At 44.1% G+C, this 9,876-nt stretch overlaps 1 protein-coding gene across 1 annotated transcript in view; it reads left to right on the forward strand.

The window, feature by feature from the left end:
• The window catches only part of LOC144672030 (NACHT, LRR and PYD domains-containing protein 3-like), a 977,887-nt gene that overhangs the window by 761,190 nt on the left and 206,821 nt on the right, over positions 1-9,876 (forward strand). The window lies entirely within an intron of this gene.

A 9,876-nucleotide genomic window follows, 5' to 3' on the forward strand; every position in this document is an offset into this window, starting at 1 on the left:
CCCTCCAACCACCCCCACCCCCCCACTGACCATCATACTACACCCACACTACCCGATTAACCCCTCCAACCACCCCCACCAACCCGACTACCTCCTGACCCTCCCAACTCTCTCCTTGACCAAATCTGACTAAACCCCCGGCTTTACAGCCCAACCCAACAACGCCGCTGACCCAGCCCCATTAGCCGTCAACCTGACCGCATTAACCCCCCCAAGCCCGCCAACCCCACCACTCTCTCCTGACCCGACTAGACTCTGCTCGGATGGAGCTCCCGGGGGAGGGGTCACTGCTGAAGGTCCCGGGAGGAAAATGAAGCAGTTTCAGTTTGGGAGAATCTTGTCGAGCAGCGGCAATCCGCTTTTCATTGCTGCTGTTTGATAGATTCAGGGCCATTTACATTTTAAATCCCATTTATATTTTAATTATTACACTAAAAATTAACACAAACACTCACTCGATCAGATTCAGAGTCCTGCAGGTCAGGATGAGGCGGCGGAGAGCGGGGACAGATTCATCTGTGAGGGAGTTTGCTCCCAGGGTCAGATCCGTCAGTGACCGGTTTGTACTGAGAGCGGAGACGAGATACTCGACACAAGAATCAGTGAGATCGTTACCCCATAGACTAAGGAACAGGGGGAGAAAAATAACAGGAATCAGGGTAAATCCACAGTGTTTTAACGAATACTATTAATAATAATATACAGTAAGAGACATTCCAAAAGCACAACATCCATTTATAAAGGAAAAAGAAAAAACTATTAATGCTGCAAATTAAATATAAATATAATATACTGGAAATACTCAGCAGATCAGGCTATTTGTGGAGAGAAACAGAGTTAAACATAGAAACATAGAAACTAGGAGCCGGAGTAGGCCATTCGGCCCTTCGAGCCTGCTCCACCATTCATTATGATCATGGCTGATCATCCAACTCAATAGCCCGCTCCCGCTTTCTCCCCATATCCTTTGATCCCTTTCGCCCCAAGAGCTATATCTAACTCCTTCTTCAACACATGCAATGTTTTGGCCTCTTCCACTTTCTGTGTTTGTGAATTCCACAGGCTCACCGCTCTCTGGGTGAAGAAATTTCTCCTCACCTCAGTTCGAAATAGTCTATCCCGTAACCTCAGACTGTGACCCCTGGTTCTGGATCCCCCACCATCGGGAACATCCTTCCTGCATCTACCCTGTCTCGTCCTGTTAGAATTTTATAGCTTTCTATGAGATCCCCCCTCATTCTTCTGAACTCCAGTCAATATAATCCTAACCGACTCAATCTCTCCTTACATGTCAGTCCCGCCATCCCAGGAATCAGTCTGGTAAACCTTCGCTGCACTCCCTCTATAGCAAGAACATCCTTCCTCAGATAAGGAGTCCAAAACTGCACACAATATCCCAGGTGTGGCCTCACCAAGGCCCTGTATAATTGCAGCAAGACATCCCTGTTCCTGTACTCGAATCCTCTCGCTATGAAGGACAACATACCATTTGGCTTATTTGCCGCCTGCTGCACCTGCATGTTTACCTTCAGCGACTGGTGTACGAGGACACCCAGGTCTCATTGCGCATTCACCCTCTCTCAATTTATAGCCATTCCGATAATAATCTGCCTTCTTGTTTTTGCTGCCAAAGTGGATAACCTCACATTTACCCACATTATCCACATGTCAGCCTCTCTGTGGAAGGCCGTGGCCAGTGAAAGTTGACTCCTGCGCTGCCCAGACTGAGTGTCCACATGCAGGAGGTATTTCTGTGGGGACATGATGGACAGCCAGGCTGACATCAGCATAGACTAATGTGTATCTTTGATGGGTGAGTAACCATACAAATTTATCTGCTTGTAGAAGAGAGCACATGATGTCAGGGAAGCAGCCACTAAGAGTGCTGGTGTCCAGATCTTGCCATCCTTACACCAATGGAAGATGAAGTGCTGCAGCTGGGAGTCCTGAAGGCAGGGTGGATGTTTGGTGGAGCTGAGAGATCGAGTGGCCTAATGAACGGGCACAGGAGAGCCTCTGGGGTCCACAAAACATAATGCTTCTCTATCCATCACTGGTCACAGATTGTAGTCTGAAGAACGTGTTGGAATAAGAACAGAATAACTAGGAGCAGGAGTAGGCCATTCAGCCCCGAAGCCTCCTCCGTCATTTGATAAGATGATGGCTGATCTGATTCTGGCTGATCTGATTCTGGCCTGAACTCTGCTTTACTGTTGGTCTGCGTAACCCTCGATTCTCTTGACAATGAAAAATCTACCTTAACTCAGCCTTGAATATATTCAATGACCCAGCCTCCACTCGCCTCTTGGGAAGAGAATTCCACAGACTAACTAAATTTCTTCTCATCTCAGTCTTAAGTGGGAGACCGCTATTCTTTAAAACAGTGTCCCTAAGTTCTCCTTATGTGTGTACAGGAGTGGATGTCTCTCTCAGTGTTTGTGTGTACAGGAGTGGATGTCTCTCTCAGTGTGTGCGTGTACAGGATTGAATGTCTCTCTCAGTGTGTGTGTACAGGAGTGGATATCTCTCTCAGTGTGTGTGTGTGTACAGGAGTGGATGTCTCTCTGTGTGTGCGTGTACAGGATTGAATGTCTCTCTCAGTGTGTGTGTGTACAGGATTGAATGTCTCTCTCAGTGTGTGTGTGTGTACAGGATTGAATGTCTCTCTCAGTGTGTGTGTGTACAGGAGTGGATGTCTCTCTCAGTGTGTGTACAGGAGTGGATGTCTCTCTCACTGTGTGTGTGTGTGTGTACAGGATTGAATGTCTCTCTCAGTGTGTGTGTGTACAGGAGTGGATGTCTCTCTCAGTGTGTGTGTACAGGATTGAATGTCTCTCTCAGTGTGTGTACAGGATTGAATGTCTCTCTCAGTGTGTGTGTGTACAGGAGTGGATGTCTCTCTCAGTGTGTGTGTGTGTACAGGATTGAATGTCTCTCTCAGTGTGTGTGTGTACAGGAGTGGATGTCTCTCTCAGTGTGTGTGTGTGTACAGGAGTGGATGTCTCTCTCAGTGTGTGTGTGTACAGGAGTGGATGTGTCTCAGTGTGTGTGTGTGTACAGGAGTGGATGTCTCTCTCAGTGTGTGTGTGTACAGGATTGAATGTCTCTCTCAGTGTGTGTGTGTACAGGAGTGGATGTCTCTCTCAGTGTGTGTGTGTGTACAGGATTGAATGTCTCTCTCAGTGTGTGTGTGTACAGGATTGAATGTCTCTCTCAGTGTGTGTGTGTACAGGATTGAATGTCTCTCTCAGTGTTTGTGTGTTTACAGGAGTGGATGTCTCTCTCAGTGTGTGTGTGTGTGTACAGGAGTGGATTTCTCTGTGTGTGTGTGTGTGTGTGTGTACAGGAGTGGATGTCTCTCATTGTGTGTGTGTGTTTACAGGATTGAATGTCTTTCTCAGTGTGTGTGTGTACAGGTGTGGATTTCTCTCTCAGTGTGTGTGTGTGTACAGGATTGAATGTCTTTCTCAGTGTGTGTGTGTGTACAGGAGTGGATTTCTGTGTGTGTGTGTGTAGAGGAGTGGATGTCTCTCTTAGTGTGTGTGTGTGCACAGGAGTGGATTTCTCTCTCAGTGTGTGTGTGTAGAGGAGTGGATTTCTCTGTGTGTGTGTGTGAACAGGATTGAATGTCTCTCTCAGTGTGTGTGTGTTTACAGGAGTGGATTTCTCTGTGTGTGTGTGTGTGTGTGAACAGGAGTGGATTTCTCTCTCAGTGTGTGTGTGTACAGGAGTGGGTGTCTCTCTCAGTGTGTGTGTGTGTACAGGAGCGGATTTCTCTCTCAGTGTGTGTGTGTGTACAGGATTGAATGTCTCTCTCAGTGTGTGTGTGTGAACAGGAGTGGATTTCTCTCTCAGTGTGTGTGAACAGGAGTGGATGTCTCTCTCAGTGTGTGTGTACAGGAGCGGATTTCTCTCTCAGTGTGTGTGTGTGTACAGGATTGAATGTCTCTCTCAGTGTGTGTACAGGAGTGGATTTCTCTCTCAGTGTGTGTGTACAGGAGTGGTTGTCTCTCTCAGTGTGTGTGTGTACAGGATTGAATGTCTCTCTCAGTGTGTGTGTGTACAGGAGTGGATGTCTCTCTCAGTGTGTGTGTGTGTGTGTACAGGAGTGAATGTATATATCCATGAATATTTATCCAAATGAATATATTAATTGCAGTAATTATTTTGATTATTTTGAAATGGCAATCTTATTTCCCAACTCAGATTCATGCCCTGAACTTGTTTTCTTTCTCCCAGCCCCTGAACTCCATCTGACAGTGTCATGTTGACGAGTGGTGACTGAATGTTGTGGAAACCAACAGAAAGGGAACTTGGAGGCTGAAGGATCAAGGGAGCAGCCAGTTCTGTAACAAATCGTGCAGCTGGATGGCTGGATCGTGCGGGGAGTCATTGTGAAACCCTGGTTAACAATTTATCTCTTCAACTTCAACCTGCAGTTTCATTTTCACCCAGAGACAGGTGACAGTTTTACACCCAGCATTTTTTTCATCATTGTCTTGGGATTAAAGTGATACAACCCTACCCTCTGCTGGCCGCTCACCGCCACTACAGGCGCTGCTCTTTGCCTGTCTCAAAGAAGTTCAGTTATTGCATGGCTGCATCTGAAAACACTTTGATGTAGTGTGAATATTGAACAATACTGTAAGGGATTGAAGTTCACAGCAGGGTGCACAGTTCGCCCGGGTGGTGTATTCGCTCTTTTACCACCTGGCCCTGTACATGTACTCTCTCCTCATCCCCCATTGGAGTGATTGGCTGGAGATGGTTGTTTGGAGTTATTTCAGACTGCAATGTGCACATTTGGTACGGTAATCAGACTCTAATCTCATTCAGAATGGGAGTAGTTAAACGTTGCTGTACTTGGTAATTCCTCTGCAATACATTGTCACTGTTTAACGCGACACATTGGATCGTGTTAAAGCTTTTTTTATTACTAATGTCTCCAAGATAATTTTCTCAATTCCTCACATTCTTTGTCAGAGTTGAAAAAATACATAGCAAACAGAAACAATGTACGGGAGAGAATTTATTTTCACACCTTTGCAGCCTTTATTCACATGGTGTCCGTGCTGGCCCAGAAGTGAAGAGCTCTGCAATCTATTCCCATTTTGCAGCACTTGGTCTGCACTCTGCATGTTACAGCGATACAGAGGGACAGCAGCTCAGCTGGAATCCAAATGCACCATCCCCACTCTTTGCCCCTTCTTTACCCTGCCAGTCACAAACATCAAAACATCTCCAACACAGCTGTCAAGGAAATTGTTCCCTTCATAAATGATTGCTGACTCTGGTGAAATTGGTGACCCTTCCTCAAATCACAATAAAGACAGAGAGGCTGACTGATATCTCAGTTATTTCTGAAAACTGTTAACATCAACAGGAAACAGGGGTGGCTAAAGTGATTCTGTTCCAAAGGTGAAATGTGTTGCTGCTTTATAATATCAATCTCACACTCACTCCCACACACACACACTCACCCACATTCATAGACAGACACACACACACTCAGAGACATGGACACACACACACACAGAGACATGGACACACACACACACAGAGAAACATGGACACACACACACACACAGAGAAACATGGACACACACACACACACAGAGAAACATGGACACACACATACACACACTCAGAGACATGGACACACACACACACTCAGAGACATGGACACACACACACACTCAGAGACATGGACACACACACACACTCAGAGACATGGACACACACACACACTCAGAGACATGGACACACACACACACTGAGAGACATGGACACACACACACTCAGAGACATGGACACACACATATCCTTTGATCCCATTCACCCCAAGAGCTATATCTAACTCCATCTTGAAAACATACAATGTTTTGGTCTCAACTACTTTCTGTGGTAACAAATTCCACAGGTTCACCACTCTCTGGGTGATGAAATTTCTCCTCAACTCAGTCCTAAATGGTCTACCCCAGATCCTCAGAGTGTGACCCCTGGTTCTAGACTCCCCCACCATCGGGAACATCCTTCCTGCATCTACCCTGTCTAGTCGTGTTACAATTTTATAGCTTTCTATGTGATCCCCCCTCATTCTTCTGAACTCCAGTGAATATAATCCTAACCAACTCAATCTCTCCTTACATGTCGGTCCCGCCAACCCAGGAATCAGTCTGGTAAACATTCGCTGCACTCCCTCTATAGCAACAACATCCTTCCTCAGGTAAGGAGAGGCCTGAAGGCAGGGCGGATGGTTGGTGGAGCTGAGAGATCGAGTGGCCTAATGAACGGGCACAGGAGAGCCTCTGGGGTCCACAAAACATAATGCTTCTCTATCCATCACTGGTCACAGATTGTAGTCTGAAATACGTGTTGGAATAAGAACAGAATAACTAAGAGCAGGAGTAGGCCATTCAGCACCAAAGCCTTCTCCGTCATTTGATAAGATGATGGCTGATCTGATTCTGGCTGATCTGATTCTGGCCTGAACTCTGCTTTACTGTTGGTCGGCGTAATCCTCGATTTTCTTGTCATTCAAATATCCACCTTAACTCAGCCTTGAATATATTCAATGGCCCAGCCTCCACTCGCCTCTTGGGAAGAGAATTCCACAGACTAACTAAATTTCTTCTCATCTCAGTCTTAAATGGGAGACCCCTATTTTTTAAAGAGAGTATCCCTAAGTTCTCCACCCACAAGAGGAAAGATCCTCTCCGCATACACCGTGTCAAGTCTCCTTAGGATCTTGTGTTCAGTAAGATTACCTCTCAGCCTCCTGAACACCAACGGGTATAGGCCCAATCTGCTTAACTTTTCATCATAAAATAAACCCTTCATCCCAGCAATCAGTCGAGTGAACCTTCTCTGAATTGGTCCTAATGCAATTATACCCTTTCTTAAGTAAATAGACCAAAACTGTATAGTTTACACCAGATGCTGTCTGACTAAGGTCCTGTATAGCTGCAGAAAAACTTCCCTACTTTTACAATGCATTCCCCTTGCAATAAAAACATATCAAATAGTAGCAGGAGCCAGTTATTCAGCCCTTCGAGCCCACTCCACCATTCACTGAGATCATGGTTGATCTTCCACTTCAACAACATTTCCTTCTATTAACCCCATGTTCCATGATACTTTCAATGAGTAGAAATCTAAAAATCTCAGTTATGAAAATACTAAATGACTAAGCCTCCTCTGGGGCAGTGAATTCCAAAGATTTACCACCCTCTGAGTGAAGAAATTCCTCCACATCTCAGTCCTAAATGGCCTGCCCCTTATTCTGAGACTGTGTCCCCTGGTTCTAGGCACCCCCAGCCTGGGGCAACCTCCTACCTGCATCGACACTGTCAAACCCTGTAAGAATTTTGTATGCCTGAATGAGATCACCTCTCATTCTTCTAAACTCCTGAGAATAAAGGCCCAGTCTATTTAATTTTTCCTCAGCACGCATTGCTCCAGGAATTATTTTAGTGGAACCTTCATTGCACTTAGTCTAAGGCAAGTATATCTTTCCTTAGGTAAGACGACAAAAACTGCATAGAATGCTCCTGTTGCCGTCTCACCAAGGCAGTGAAACATCTTTACTCCTAAACTCAAATCCACTTGTAATAAAAACCAACATACCATTTACCTTTTTAACTGATTGCTGTACCTGCATGTTAGCTTTAAGTGTGTCATGAACAAGGACATTGAAATACCTTTGAAGATCAATGTTCCCCAGTCTCTCACCATTTAACAAATAGTCTGTATTTGTTATTTCTTGTCAATGTGGATAACCTCACATTTCTCCATATTCCATCTGCCAAATTTTGGCCACTCTCTTATCCTCTCCAGATCCCCTTGAAGCATCTTTGCATCCTCCTCACAACTCACACTTCCACCTAATTTCCTGTCACCTGCAAACTTCTAAATATTACATTTAATCCCCACGTCCAAATCATTGATATAGATTGTGAATAGCTGCAGCTGTGACCCTTGTGCTACCTCACTGTACCACATCCACGGGTCTCCTCTTATCTATTTTACTGACTACATCCTCAAGAAACCCCAACAGGTATGTTAAACATGATTTCCCTTTCATAAATCCATGCTGAATCAGCCCAATGCTACCATTATTTTCTAAGTGTTCTATTATCACATCCTTTATTGCAGAATCGAGCATTTTCCCTACTACTTATGTCAGGCTAACAGATCTCTAGTTCCCACTTTACTCTCTCCCTCCTTTCTTAAACAACGGGGTTATATTTTCCACCTTCCAATCTGCAGGAACCATTCCAGAGGCTACAGAATTTTGAAATATAATCACCAACGCATCTACTATCTCTGCAGCCACTTCCTTCAACACTCTGGGATGCAGATCATCAGGTTCAGGGGATTTATCAACTTTAGGTCCCAGTAATTTCTCTAATACTTTTTTTAACAAATATTAATGTCATGCAGTTCCTCGTTTACACTAGTCCCTTGATTCTCCTTTATTTCTGAGCAATTTTTAGTATTTTTCTCTGTGAAGACAGACACAAAGTATTTGTTTAATTTCTCTGCCATTTCCTTATTCCGCAGTGTAAATTTTCCTGACCTTGCTTGAAATGGACCCACATTTATTTTTACGAATATTTTCCTTTTTACATACCTACAGAAGCATTTACAATCAGTCTTTGTGTTTCTTGCTAGTTTACTCTCATATTCTATCTTTTCTTTCTTAATCCATTTCTATGTCCTTCTCTGCAGATTTCTAAAATGTTCCCAATTCTCAGGCTTTCCTTTTTCTGGCAACTTAATACATCTCTTCCCTTCATCTAATACAATTCTTGATTTCTTTAGTTGGGACACTTTGGTTACTGGGTTTTTGTGCATCAAAGGAATGTATTTTTGTTGTAAACACGTCACATTTCAAAGCCTTGAATGGAAATTGGGGTAAAGACACCACTGAGATTCACACTCAGGATCTTCGGTTTACTAGACAGTCGTTGGAACTGCTTTATCCACAGCATCCACATAAACTCCAGGAGACCAATTGTCTTCCGAATCACTTGCTCCACCGCATGCCTAGCGATTCATGGACTGGGTCTCCCAGATCCCTCAGTACCGTACTGTCTTCAGTCTTTCTCCATTCAGGTAAGTTACTGCTTTTCTATTCTTACAGCCAAAGGGGACAAATTCACATTGTCTCATATTCAACTCCATCTGCCAATTTTTTGCCCATTCACTTCATCTCTAAACCCTTTAATAGACTCTTTATGTCCACTTGACAAGTTACTTTCCTACCTTTGCGCCATCGGCAAATTTAGCTACCATGCATTCAGTTCCTTCACCCAAGTAATTTACACAGGTATTGGAGGCCCCAGCACTGACCTCTGTGTCACTCCACTAGTACCAGTTTGCCAAACCGAAAATGGCCCTTTGCCCCAACTCTCTGTTTGCTGTTAGCTAATCAATCATCCATACATACTAATATGCTACCACCTACATAACAAATTCTTATCTTGTTATCTTTGTTAACTTTGATGTGACACTTTATCAAATTGCTTTTGGAAATCCAAGTGCACCAAATCTACAGATTCTGCTCTATCAATTTTCATGTTACTTCCTCAAAGAAATCTAATACATTCGCCCCATGTGATTTCCAGTCTGCTGGGCCTTCCATGAATCTAGGGAATTTTGGAAGATCACAACCAATGCATCTACTATGTCTGCAGCCACTTCCTTTAAGACCCTATGATGAAAGCCATCAAGTAAAGGGACTTGTTAATCTTTGGATCTAATAGTTTTCCTAATACCTTTTCCCTCGGAACCCTGCTTGTTTTAAGTTCCTCCTTTCTTTTTACCTCTTGATTTTCAAGTATTCTTGGGATGTTTCTTGTCTTCTACAGCGAA

The sequence above is a fragment of the Cetorhinus maximus genome, chromosome 35 (genome assembly GCF_964194155.1).
Source record: "Cetorhinus maximus chromosome 35, sCetMax3.hap1.1, whole genome shotgun sequence".
NCBI lineage: Eukaryota > Metazoa > Chordata > Chondrichthyes > Lamniformes > Cetorhinidae > Cetorhinus > Cetorhinus maximus.